Source organism: Tamandua tetradactyla, chromosome 18 (assembly GCF_023851605.1).
Source record: "Tamandua tetradactyla isolate mTamTet1 chromosome 18, mTamTet1.pri, whole genome shotgun sequence".
NCBI lineage: Eukaryota > Metazoa > Chordata > Mammalia > Pilosa > Myrmecophagidae > Tamandua > Tamandua tetradactyla.
In genome coordinates, this window is record NC_135344.1 from 52860447 (window position 1) to 52874261 (window position 13815).

A 13815-nucleotide genomic window follows, 5' to 3' on the forward strand; every position below is an offset into this window, starting at 1 on the left:
AAGAAATCATAACCAACTCTTCTGCCTGCATAGAAATCCAGGTGGAAAACTATCCACGCTGCTAATAAAGAGAGATACTGTCAGGGTTGTTATTGTCTACTTTAATCTTTAGAAACTTTAAGTTCTAATTTTGAAGTATATATACATATATATTACTAACTCCTACACTTGAACCATGATATTCATGAGAGAAATGACTTATCGCTTTCTCAAATCTCCAAATACATCGATAACCCCAAAACATAATTCTTAGCCAGGGATGAGCATCAGAATCACATTTGCAATTATATTTAAGCTAGCAAATTCCTAGAACCCTTTATAAGAGATTCTCATTCAGTAATTCTGGATTTTGGCCTGATGACACTCCACAGGTCTCTTAGACTCTGTTCCCTTTTTCCCATTCTTTTTTCTTTCTCCTCTTCAGCCTGCATCATTAGAATCATCTTGTCTTCAAGTTCACTGTTGGTTTGTTTTTTAATTTTATTTCTTCTATCAAAAATAATCTGCTGTTGAGATACTTTCGTGACTTTTTTATTTCAATGACTGTGGTTTTCAAGTCCAATATTTCTGTTTGGATCTTTTAAAAAATTTCTATTTTTTTACGGAGATTCTTATACTGTTTGTCCATCATTTTCTGATATCCTTTATTTCTTTCTCCATGTTTTGTTTTATCTCCTTGAGTACCTTGAAATGCATTTTATTTTTAAATTAATTTGGTATGTTCAAAGTCTGATCTTCTTTATATGGTTTCTGAAGTTTTGTAATTTCCTTTGGATAGGTCATTTCCTGTGTCTGTACTCTAGTTGCACAACGTACATTTTAATATTTTCCTCCTTTTTTTTTTTTTTTTTTTTTTTGCATGGGCAGGCACAGGGAACATTTTAAAATTCTAATGTGTTAACTCTGGGATTTAATCCCTGAGCTCTCAGTTCTTTAAATTTGTTTCTAGTTAGTAAACAAACAAACCAATGCACGAAACACCTTTTATAGTCTTTCCAAATTGACTTTGTGTAGGCAAGTGCTCTTTTTCAGAGTTTAGCCCTCCTACTCCAAGGAGGGCTGTCTTTCAGCCCAAGGTGAAAGCTGGTGCCCTCTCCTACTTTCCTCAGTCTGGCTCTTGTCTTGGGCATGGGTTGAGGGCCTCAGGGATTCCCTCATATACAGGACTCTAATATGCTTCTGCCCTCCCAGGTGCTCTATTGTATATCTTAAAGCCAGTAATCCTTTCTTTGTTCCAAGTTACTTTGATTTAATTGTTTCTTATACTAGTTTAGCTATCCAAAGCTTCTTCTGCCTGCAGGGCAAGTTCTGTTAGGGTGAGACGCAGAGATGTGTCCTGGTTCAGTCTTTCAGTCTTTCAGACTGCCACCCAGTAGTTTGGCACCAACATACAGGGATCCCAGTATGCACACAGGGTTTGTTTACTCTGCTCCGGAACACAGCTAGGGAGCCACAGCAGGAAGAGTCTGGCTCCATACCACTAAGGGAAGAGAAGAGAGAGCATGACAAGGGTGACTCTAACTTCTCCTGCAGGTTTTAAATTGTGCTTTCTTGTTTCAACACTTAACCTGATGACTGCGATCCTTTAAGGAACACGCGGCTCTGTCAGTTTTTTCCGGTTGGTCAAGCGTTCTATAGGTGAACGGAACCCTGGAGCATCTCACGCCACCATCTTGGACAAATGGAAATGTACTAGTTAATTTTTAAAAAATAAGTTAAGAGTCTTTGAGGAATCCTAGGAAGCTATAATATCTTGCTGGGTAGCTTTTCTTGATGAAATTACCTAGAAATTTTTCATGAGGGTCACGAGCCACTATGGTGTGGTGAAATTAGATAGAAGAATTCTATTGAAATAAAAGGATTTGCTTTATTTGGGTTGTTTTTGTTGTTGCTGTTGTTTTGGTTTCTGTTTGCTTTTGGTTTAAAACTCATTTTCATTTTTTTTTCTGTGTTGAAATGAATCATGAGATCATATTAATAATAAAACTATCGAATTCTATGTCCAACTATGATTAGATGTAATTCCAAATTGAGATTTTATTGTACTCTAACAAAAACATATGTATCTTACCAAAATGGTTTTCATGAGATGTGACCAATATTTACAAAGTAACATTTTATGATCTGGTTTTCTAAATTTTTACAATAGCATAGATTGGAGTTGCTTTTGTATCATATGAGGTCATACTGTAAGATTAGATGGTGGTTTCAGGATATTTGACGGGCTGGGTTTATAAAATGTAATTTTTTTTCCAAATATAGTTTTGCTAAATCACCAAAAGAAAAAGATAGTTGCATTCTGCATCAGGCTCATGTCAGTTATTTTTTAGTTTAATACTATCAATGGGTTCAGTATTATAATTGGATGATGATTTAAGCAACACTTAATTGGCAATACTCTTTAATATCCTGTTTTTTTTTAATCAATGGCTTATATTTTAAAATGATTATGAACTAGGAAATAATTTTAATAAATTTAACCTTCTAATTTACTACCTTTTAGTTCCTCTTTTTAAAACTCCTGTCAAGTCCTTCCACAGGCTTTCTACTAATTTCTTTAGTAGCCATTTGAAAACAACACTTATATTTCCCTCTGACCTATATATGCTTATGATTTGACATAAAGTCATTTTTATGTGGATGCTCTATTCTATTTTTCAACCAGACAATGATATCACTTGTAATTTTTCCTTGAAAACAAAACTAATGAAGCTTTCTTTAATGTAAGTTATGACATTTGCCACATATTTATAAAGTACAAGTTCAAACAGACATCATGGTTCTAGAAATTTCTGCCCACTAACTTGTCTAAAGAGATGCTGCTCATGGTTGTCACCTGGCCTTTTGGGAATTAGATCAGACTTTCAATTTTTCCTCTTCAAATTACTAACTGTGTGACTCTTGATAAGCTCATTAGGCTCTCTAAGCTTCAGTTTCATCTTTAAAATAGGCATAATAAAATCCATTGCACAGGCTTGTCATAACAATAACATGAATATATCAATATACAGTGACTGGTAGATCTTAGACTTAAGTACAAAGGTTTTCATTATTATTATTATTATTATTATTGTTATTATTTTGCAAAATTATGTCTAGTTATCAATGAAGAAACTTTCTTCTTCAAATTCAGATTGGCTCACCCATAGCCAAGGCAATTTTTAATATCTAATTACAGCTTTAATCAAGGGAGGCAGAAGATTTAAGGTGATTGAACATATTCTAAATTTGGAGGAGAATTTTCAGCCAGTAATAATAAAAAGCAAACTATGTTAGTTAATGGACAAAAGGGGATGGATGAAAAATGCAATCTTAAAGAAGTCAAATAAATCATAGAATTAGGTTTGGATGAACAATATTTTTAACTGGATAATTGAGGTAATTTGTAGATTGCCACATGTAGACGAAGAGTATATTAGTTTTAGTGAATATAATCAGTGTTGATTCATATGAATTACTGTTCATATTTAAAATCTAGCCTATAAATGCCAAATTAAATTTGAAATACAGTATTTTTATGGTTGCTTTCTTAACTGAAAATCTTGCTCTTACCGAGGGTGCTTGTAAGAACACTTTTTTAAAAAAGGTTTTCTGTTCTTAGGCAAATAATTCAATTGGTCTTTGAAGAAAAATTTTGAAATGCTTGGTTTCTACATCATTCTGAGCTTCTACAATCAGTCTGAAATGCAGTTTTGTCTTGTAGCTTTGGAGAATCAAGTGAAAGGTCCTGGGGTCTGTAAGAATTAGAATATGAGACTGTCAAAACTCTGATCTATTTATTTATGTTTTTAGAAATTCAAGATATTCCACATGGATGTTATGTAGCCAGCATTTTGTGGTGCTCTGACATAAACAAATACACGCACGCATGCACACATACACACGGTCAAGTAAACTATTATATGTTTAAGAGTTTTAACTGTTGTGTACTTCAAACATTTCTTACATCGTGCCATCTGACACATGGGAACTTTAATGAATTTTTAAACCTGAGGGGATATGCCCTGCATTTGGAATGTTTGAAAATTAGTTGCTAATCACTGATAAATAGGTTAATTGACAAAAAAAAAACATGTGAAATTAGGATTCATTTTTTGTGCCTTTAAGGAACCAGCACATTGTTTAGTGTTAGTACATGTTGCTTAACAATTTTCTGGATGGAAGTAATGACTTATGAATCCAGTAGCATTCTTTGCTCTTTAAAGAAATCACACATGTAACATCATCATTTTTTCCACCTTTAAAGTAGTTTTGGAGAGGTATTTTTGATATTAAATAGAATATTTCACATATTTTAAACAAACTTTTGGAAGTATTGGAAAAGTCTGATACTGTTTTCAAGTCTTATTTATTGAAAAGTTTCTGCCTCTGTCATTCAAAGAACATCCCTTTTTATTTGACTTCTGTTTCTATTGTAACTGTATTTTAAGTACATTAAATCTGGCATCAATAAAATGGCTGGCTACCAGAACATAGATTTCAAAAGAAGATAGTCTACTCTGCTGTTCTCTTCTAATCGTTTTAATCTCTATGCACTCTGGTTCTTTTCCATCTATGAGTGCACTGAAGAATAGATTCCATGCCTGACAAAAATCAAAATGTAAAGAAGTCTCCAAGAATATAAGCAGCAAACCAAAATCCACTCAACAGTATAAAAAGCAGAGAAAACTTTTGAGCAATATGTTGGGAAAAAATAAGTACAAACCTCCATAAAAATGAAGATATATTTGAACATGACAGAAAAATATGATTGTACTCAGTTTTCAGAATCATTAATTAGATGTATAAATGTAAATAGTCATAATAAAATCAGTTTCAAATTATGAGTTCAGAATAGGGATTGACACATAAGAGAGAATGTAGAGAAAGATCCTATTGTACAGGCAGGAGAAATAAAAGATCTTCAGAGATGTGAAGGGTCAGAGCAGATGGAAGTAAAAGGGAAAAAAAAAGACAGAAAATCAAATAAGAGCACTCCCTATCCCTGCCTTTCATGAAGCCACATTTTATTTGAGGTAATGGTACTATCTTGATCTCTAGACAACTATTTAATCCCCCCGCTCAACCCCTGGTGGGCTCTGCAGGAGCATGCTATCTGCTTTTCATTACCTTAGCTACTTCCAAGTTACTTGTAAATTCGCCAGTGCAGAGAAATTATGCAGGTTATCTCAGATCCCTCTGCTCCCAATGTGCTTATTATTTAGTCAGTACAAAATAGTTACGTACTTAATTGTTTTCTAATTGTTTCATTTGCCTATTAGCCTGATTCCCTCACAGAGATCATAGGCCCTTTGAGGGAAGGGATCTGTTATATTTTACGTTCACAACACTCAGCTCAAATTACATTCTCTGTACATATTGGGATATCGATGATACTTCTATAGAAGATCCATATTTTCCTAATGCTGTGCGTTTCTTGCTTCTGTAAAATTTCGTAGATTCTTGTAGAGTGAGGGCTGTTTTAAGAGATGACAAAAATAGTTTACCTTACCTTAAACTGAAAGGACACATCAAAGTGTGCAAAGATCCAGAAATAATAGACAAAGATAAAAATTTAAAAAACAAAATTGAACCATGAATTAATTCTCTTGTAGGTATAAGCCATATTTGTATGAAAGATGGAGTCTCAAAGATACAATTAGGGCATAGGAACTCTTGACAAAGCAGCAAGTCTCAATTTAGCTTGTGCCATAGTAGTCCCTGGAGTCTTGGCCAACTGAGAGGGGGGAGTTTACTCCTAGGCACGGTCCTTTTGGCTCGGTTTGTCCCTGGCTGTGGTGTTTCTCTCTGCTCACTGCAGAGATTGAAATAGAAGATTCCTCTCCATTCTACCTTTGTTTTGATCCTTTCCTAGGGCACAGACCTGCATAGCCCAACTGCTAAGATGCTTATAAGTACTTTGCCATATAGAATCTGCTCTACTTCTGTATTAATCCATGTTCTCCAGGGGTCTGACACAGAGGAGAAGGGGACAGAGTACAGGTGAGTGAGAATCTCTCTACCTTCCACACTAGCCACTGTTCTTGTAACAATCTAAAATGTGTGTGGCACCTCCACTATCATTCCTTAGATGAGTTTATTATCTAATAGTTACACTAACTGAGAGGTTAAAGAATGGATCATAGATCTTAGTCATATGGAAATTGGGGTGCAGCCAACAGTCCAAATACTTTTGATTATTCTCCTTCCCAGGGCTGCCTTAAACTCCCTGGTGGATTAACTTGCCAAACTTCCAAATATTATCAAAGAAGTCTGAATTTGCCATATTCTAATAAAGATTACATTATAAGCCGTTCTAAATTGCCTTTGGTGTTACTGAATTCTCTCTTAATCACATGCCAATTTAAAGATTAATTTCAGCTATTATATTGTTGACAGTGCCTGCTGATAGAGACATCGGAAACTAGGTGGCGTAGAAGAGCTCTGGGTAAGACTGTAGAGATCCTGGTAGCAAATACAGGGTACACAGTTTCTTTACAATTCTACAACTGCATATTTAAAAATTCCTCATTGTTCGAAGATGTGGGGGTATCATTCATAGGTATTTTCATGTTTGTTTTCAAGAAAGCTTCTAACTGATCAAATCAGATGAAAGATTTTATTAAAACATCACCAAGGCAATTTATTTTGGAGATCTGTAGGAAGATGCATAAAGCAATCTACTTTTGGAGGCCTCATCTCAAATCCAAGTTGGATAAAATTGCTTAGCTTTATGTCCTGTGACTATTGGCACATTTCTCTAAGCATGAGCCTCATTTGGGTTAAAGATATGAATAGGGTTTTCTGATTTTCTTATATTTCATTTTCTTTCTCATTAAAGATTTTTGCTAGGGTAGTATTGGGCAATGGTGGGGATAAATAGACACAGGCATTTGAGATTCTTGTAAGAGTCAACTTGTAACAATTTGTGTTAATGAACTTAAACTAAGTCTCCTAAGAGTCGAAAGCTATTTGTCACCCTGGAACCCCCTGATGTGTCTGTAAAACCCTCCCACACCCCAAGAATTCTGAGTTGCCCCACAGACCTCAAGTGTTTTGGCACTGGAGACCCTGAGCTTTGCTCTTCTGAGTCCCAGCTGTGGTTCTTTGCCTTGTGGGGTTGGGGTTTGGGGTCGATGAGCGAAGTAAGATCCTTCTAATGCTGTGGTCACCAGGGGTGGAAGGCAGAGGTTGGGGAAGACAGAAAACTAGAAGAGAAAAAATCTTTGTTTTTCAGAAACCAAGTGCACCAAGATGTACAGGCTTACCTATTTTGGTGGAATCTAACCACTGCCTTGGGGGTGGTGGGCAAACAAAAGCACCTGGAGAAGGAGCTGTCTGGACAATTTGTCCTGTGTCTGTTCCTGGGCCAACTGGCAAGGCTCTCTGGCTTTTGTCTCAAAGTCACCAACAATCTATGGAAGTACTTCTGTCCTCCTCACAGTTTTACAGTCTAGAATAGGAAAATTTTTCATGAACAATAGTTCGAAACTTTAATATATATATTTAGCACTCTGGTTATATCATTTAAGACAGTTTTTAAAAATATGACTCCTACACATCTGATTAGAATACAGTTTATATAAAATTTTAGATTCCCTGCCAAAGGCAAAATTTATTCTCTTTTCATGAAGGACAGTAACCATGGAGGATATATAATAGCTTTGAATATGCCCTTGGCATCAGATTAAACACCTGCTATATTTTCTGTAGAATAACTAATGGGCATTCTGCTTTATAATTCCAATGAGGCTTCATCAGCCATGACTATTTAGGATGATATAAAAAATTCAGCAACCAAGTTCAAAACTAATACTTGCTATAAAGCATGGGATGCGCACCGCAGGTAGCCCACGGGCAGGCAGCTGTAGCCACACAGCAAAGAGCAAGTCATTGGACCATCTGTGGAAAGGACAACAGTTGATAGAAATTGAGGATTCTTCTCAACTTCGGTGGATAAGTTTGGGTTTCACTTCTATCAGATAAGGCAAGAGCTCATTATGGGATATGTTCAGCTTAATAATTAGGAAAATAAAGACTGCACAAAGTTAAGTTCCCCCAAATTTCAAATTTCTGAAGTGATATAATTTTTAATGCCATCACCATGAACAACTCAACCAACACTTAGGTAGTGCCACAGAGGTAAGGCTCTGCTAAAAATCTTCATTCTGCTGCTCATGGCTGGAGCTGGAAATTTGCTGAATCTTGGAGAAAGACGTGGCCCTGGCTGAATCACCCGCCACCTTCATCGGGGCTACCTTTACTCTAACCATTTGAGGCAGAGGTTAGGCCACAGGTCCTTTTCCTCCTAATAAATTGTTCTAGAGGATATTATGTTGCTCTTCTTCTCTGCAATCTGTAATTCAGAGAAACACTGAGTAGAAAGACTTCACCAGCTCTTCCTACCACAGTGCGACATGTTGAGTTCCAACAGAGAAAGAATGCGCTTCTTTCTGTCCATGGATTCTTATCCCAATCCTGGTTTATTCAAAATGGTTCTGTTAGGATTAAAAATATGCTAATATTTTTATTATCGCTAACTTTTAATTTTTTGTTCAAGTTGTAAATTATGATATGCAGATTGCATAAGTGAACATTAATAGTCTAGAATTATTCGTGATCTTAATATTTTGTCTCATTTTTCTGTATGTTTTAAGTACTTTATATCTTTCTGCATATACATATATATAATTTTGACTATAATTTTGAATTATATTTTTCTTTCCCTTGCCATTCTAGCAGAAGCAAGCTTTTTATTAAAAATTCCTGGTAGATTTAATTTGTAATTACTTAAATATTCAGACATATTAATACACCAAACATTTATAAAATTCCTCTCCTTTCAATGAATACATGGGATATCTCCAACTGTTGATTAATATAATGCTCTGTATCTTTTTCCTGTAAGTCAGATTGTTTCATTAGAATACATTATTATAAATAAAATGTCAAAATGTTAGGCTATTGTGAGCTTTTGTTGAATGTTGGGAAATATTTTCCAGAAAAGATTACACCAATGTTACTATTGCTTGTAGTATGTGAGAATATCTTTTACCTTTCATCTTTCTCACTGAGCCTTGACATTTTTCATTTCTGATGAGTAATGATTTAGTGTCTTAGGCTGCTGAAAGCAGATACCATGAAATGGGTGGCTAAACAATGGAAATTTATCAGCTTACAAGTTTGCAGCTGAGAAAAATGTCCAAGTCAAGGCATCAAGGCAATGCTTTCTTCCCGAAGACTGGCTGCCAGAGATCCTTGGCTCCTCTGAACATGGCAGCATCTGTAGGTGTCTCCCTTTTCTTATGTGTTTTGTTGCTTTCAGCTACTTGCTTCCATGTCTTTCTTTTTTCCCTCTGTATTCATTCTGTCTAAGGGGACTCCAGTAAGAATATTAAGACCCATCCTGAATAAGGTGGGTCATACACTGAACTGAAGTACCCTCAACAAAGGAGCTTATCTACAGTGAGCCCATTAAGAACATGTCTTTCTGGGGGTACATACAGCTTCAAAGCACCACAGGTAATAACTGTTCAACCAACCATGCTGATATTATTTTTTAAAGATATTTCTCTATCTCTTACTTTTGATCCAGAGTAGGAGGATCTGTTAAATACTGATGGTTGCACGTATAGCCTAAGGGTCTTTTATCACAGTGCATCTACAGTCTCATTTCATTAATAGACTTTGACATAATCAACTATATATATTGTGCTGGTTGGAAAGGATGTATATTCCCTACAAAAGACATGTTTTAATCTAAATCCCATTTCATAAAGATAGAATAATTCCTATTCAATACTGTATGCTTGAAACTGTAATCAGATCATCTCCCTGGAGATGTGATTTAATCTTGAGTGGTTGTTAAGGCGGATTAGATGATGACATGTCTCCACCCATTTGGGTGGGTCTTGATAAGTTTCTGGAGTCCTATAAAAGAGGAAATATTGTGGAGAAAGGGAGAGATTCAGAGAGAGCAGAGCAAAATGACATAGCCACGAGAAGCAGAGTCCATCAGCCAGCAATCTTTGGAGATGAAGAAGGAAAATGTCTCCTGGGGAGCTTCATGATAAAGGATGCCAGGAGAAGCTAGAAAATGACGCTGTGTTTGCCATGTGCCCTTCCAGATGAGAGAGAAACCCTGACCGTGTTCACCATGTGCCTTTCCAGATGAGAGAGAAACTCTGACTGTGTTTACCATGTGCCCTTCCACTTGAAAGAGAAACCATGAACTTCCTCAGCCTTCTTGAACCAAGTTATCTTTTCCTGGATGCCTTTGATTGGACATTTCTATAGACTTGTTTTAATTGGGACATTTTCTTGGCCTAAAAACTGTAAAGTAGCAACATATTAAATTCTCCTTTTTAAAAGCCATTCCATTTCTGATATATTGCATTCCGGCAGCTAGCAAACTAGAACAGATTTATATATTATATAGTTTATAGAACATGTTGTGTGAATAAATATTAACTCTTTCTTAGTTTTAAAAAAAGCAACTATGTGAATCTATACAGTGGCTGTACCTAGCTGGAATAATAATTCTGGATCTCTCTTTTAAGTGTGAGTCCCTCAGAACATGTCCTGGCTGAGCTGCTAATTACTTTCCATGGTAGAGTGGTCTGTTGAGATGAATGCCTTAGTGACTATTCTTTGTATGAACACACTTGCTTGCAAAGACTTTTTAACAATTTCTAGTGATGAAAAGACACTTCTGCCCAAATGAACCATATTATGAATGTATAACCAGCTACTTGAACCATCAATCATGTGATCCTTGAAATCATGGCAAGGTGTCAATTCTCCCAGAAAGTTTGTCAAAGGCCATGTTGAACAAATTCCATACGTTCATAAATATTTTTTTGGAAGTGTTGAAATTTGAAATGTTCTCAGGCTTTTTGTCCTTAATTTTCTGACTGTGATCTTTGAATTGAATTATGATATGGGTGACTGGGACAACCAATGTCAGGTGATGTGATTGCTATGATATTTCCTCAAGTCTAATACATATAAACACAATGTATGCATGCATTTATATATACATATATATGTATAATCACTCTTTCAAGGTAGTTCTTGTTTTGGCAAAATATTCTCTCTGAATGCTCTAATCTGAAAGGATTTCTCAGCTCTAACTTTACAAGCTATGTCAGGAATTAGTTTGCATTTAATCTTCAGTTATTTTGAAGGACATGCTTCTTGTGTGTTGATCATCTTGCAGTTGTCAAGTTATATATGCTGATGTATTAGAAACTCCTTCTTTAATTTGTAGTTCATTGAATATATTCCATATTTGTCAACACTGGCTTTACACCAGCCTGTGCTCTAGGTGCTGCGGTTACCACAGGGTATCAGCCTAATTTTGACTCCACTGTCTTGGAGGTTATCATTATGGAAACACATAATTTGAAAACCTTGACATTATAATGAAGAAAGAGGTACAGAGCAGGATGAAAACATATACAAGGAAAAACAAATAGTTTGGCAGATGATTTTTTTTCCAAAAGTAATATTTAAACTGAGATTTTAAGGAAGTCTAGGATTGGCTAGAAGTTTTGTATGGTAGGAGAAAATAATATCATGAAAAAATACAGTGAGAAAATATGGTATCTTAAGGCACTCAAAGAAAAAGAAAGAAAGAAAGAAAAGAAAGGAATATTATACCTGGAACAGAGAGAGTGAAGGTATGTCTAGAGATATAGATGAGGAACTGTATTGGAAGGACACATAAACCATGTAATACATTTTGAACTTTACTTCCAAGGATGTCACTGAAGGATTATAAGCAAGTGAGTGATGTAACAATATTTGCCTTTTTAAAATATCACATTGGGTACAGTGAGAAAAGGAACTGGACAGAAGTAGGGGTGGATGTGCTGAGATTAGGTAGAGACCGTAATGGTAGGCAGGCACATTATCAAAGTGGATCACTGACCCAGCAAGTGAAAAATGGCGAACTGGAAAACCCACTATTTTTAAGATACATTTAAGAGGAAAAATCAACGGAATTTGGTAAGTAAATCTCTAGGTACCTGAAGGAAAGTGATTTTAATTTGAGTTAGTGAATATGAGGACAAGAGTGAATGTTAGGATTGGAATTTGGTCACAATGAAGAGGCTGTTGAGCAACTGCCTAGATCCTTTGATTGGATCTAGATCCTTTGATTGGATCTAGGCAGTGGAATACAGATGTCTGAAGTTTACAAGTTGTGCTAGGCTAGAAATCAAGATTAGGGGGGTCATTAGAACATAGATGATTAAGGCATGGGATTGATAAGGAAATCTATGGAAGAAGGTTAAAAGGAAAAACTACTGAAAAAATAAACCACAAATTTAAATGTCTGGTAGGTAGAGCAAAGCATCAAAGATAGACCAAAAAAAAAATAATAAATGTTACAGATAGAAAGAATTCTGGAATACTACAACATCATGGGAGCCAGAAAAAGATACCGGTTCAAGAAAAAAGGAATGCTCTTCAGTTTGAAGAATTGCTGAATGGTCAAGTAAGATAAGGGGTTTAAAAATCTGTGGGTAGAAGCTAGTTTGGAGCGAGTTGTAGAATGAGTGGGAAGTAAAGAAATAGGGTTTTTATTGAGTTATTATAAATTTGTAGTCAAAATTACACCCCAAAAGGACTCTTTTTTACTCTGTAGCATTTCTATAAGAAACTCTCTTAAGAAATGCTTATACATATTCCACAACCATATTTTTTACTCCATTTATGAAATCTGAAGACTTGTAATGTTGTTACTGAGAAATAGTCTTTTAATATTTTTGCAGGTTCGTATTATATGTTAGCTGCATGTGAACTTGTAGGTTATGAAAAATCTTCTAAGCACAGGTATTTGAGCCCCAGCCAACAAGAAGCATACTTTGATTCTGTTTAGGTTGCTTATTTTGTTTACTTAAAAATGAAAAAAGAACCTCTCAATGCATCATCTTTGGAAGCTGGTTTACTGACAAATTGCCTCCATATGTCCTCACACAGTCATTTCATGCCATGGTTCTGCTCAAAATTTCAGGTGGAAATTGTATTTTGTTACCTATCATTAGCATTCCAGAATTATTTTTAAACAGGGATCCGACCATCCTCAGTGGGAGAAGATGCTATCTTGGAAAATTGTATAAGGATATAACCCATGAATAATCATTAAACCTGTCATTTATAGAGACCAAGAATGTCTCTCCACTGACATGGAATAAATAAGCACATTGTACAATTGTAGAGAATCCAAAAGGAAAAGTGTTCCCTTTTATCTACATATCTTCAAAACTCTGGATCATGTTCCTCTAATGGAAGAATGGTGAGTTTGATACTCGTGGGCAGTTCATTTCATTGAAAGGACAATAGTTTTATGGGCTCAAAATGGTTACAATTCAGTGAGATTAATCACATTTACAATGCTGTGTTACTCTCACCGCCATCCATAACTGTAATGTTTCCATCACCCAAACAGAAACCACATACCTGTTATTCATTAACTCCCCATTCTCCTCCCACCTTGCCACTTATAGCCCGTATTCTATTTTCTGTCAGTATGAATTTGCATATTATAGTTATTTCATTTAAGTGGAATCACATAATATCTGCCCTTCTTGTCTAGTTTATTTCACTCAGCATGATGTCTTAAAGGTTCATCCATGTTGTCACATATATCAGAACTTCAATGTTTTTTAAGGCTGAATAATGTTCCATTGTAGTTTTGTACCGCATTTCGTTTTTCCATTCATCTGTTGATGGACACTTGGGTTGCCTCCATCTTCTGGATATTGTAAATAATGCTTCTATGAATATTGGCATGCAAATATCAGTTCAAGTCTCTGTTTTCAAGTCTTTTGA

The 13815-nt window shown here is 35.5% G+C and overlaps 1 long non-coding RNA gene across 2 annotated transcripts in view; it reads left to right on the top strand.

The window, feature by feature from the left end:
- Positions 1 to 1383: 1383 nt before the first annotated feature.
- The window catches only part of LOC143662653 (uncharacterized), a 29339-nt gene continuing 16907 nt past the window's right edge, over positions 1384 to 13815 (top strand). Inside the window, exons 1-3 of one of the 2 annotated variants that reach the window (XR_013165516.1) lie at positions 1384 to 1689; positions 5855 to 5982; positions 6379 to 6427. This is a non-coding gene — a long non-coding RNA (uncharacterized LOC143662653). The remainder of the gene's footprint in view (positions 1690 to 5854; positions 5983 to 6378; positions 6428 to 13815) is intronic. The other variant, XR_013165517.1, reaches the window with a different exon arrangement.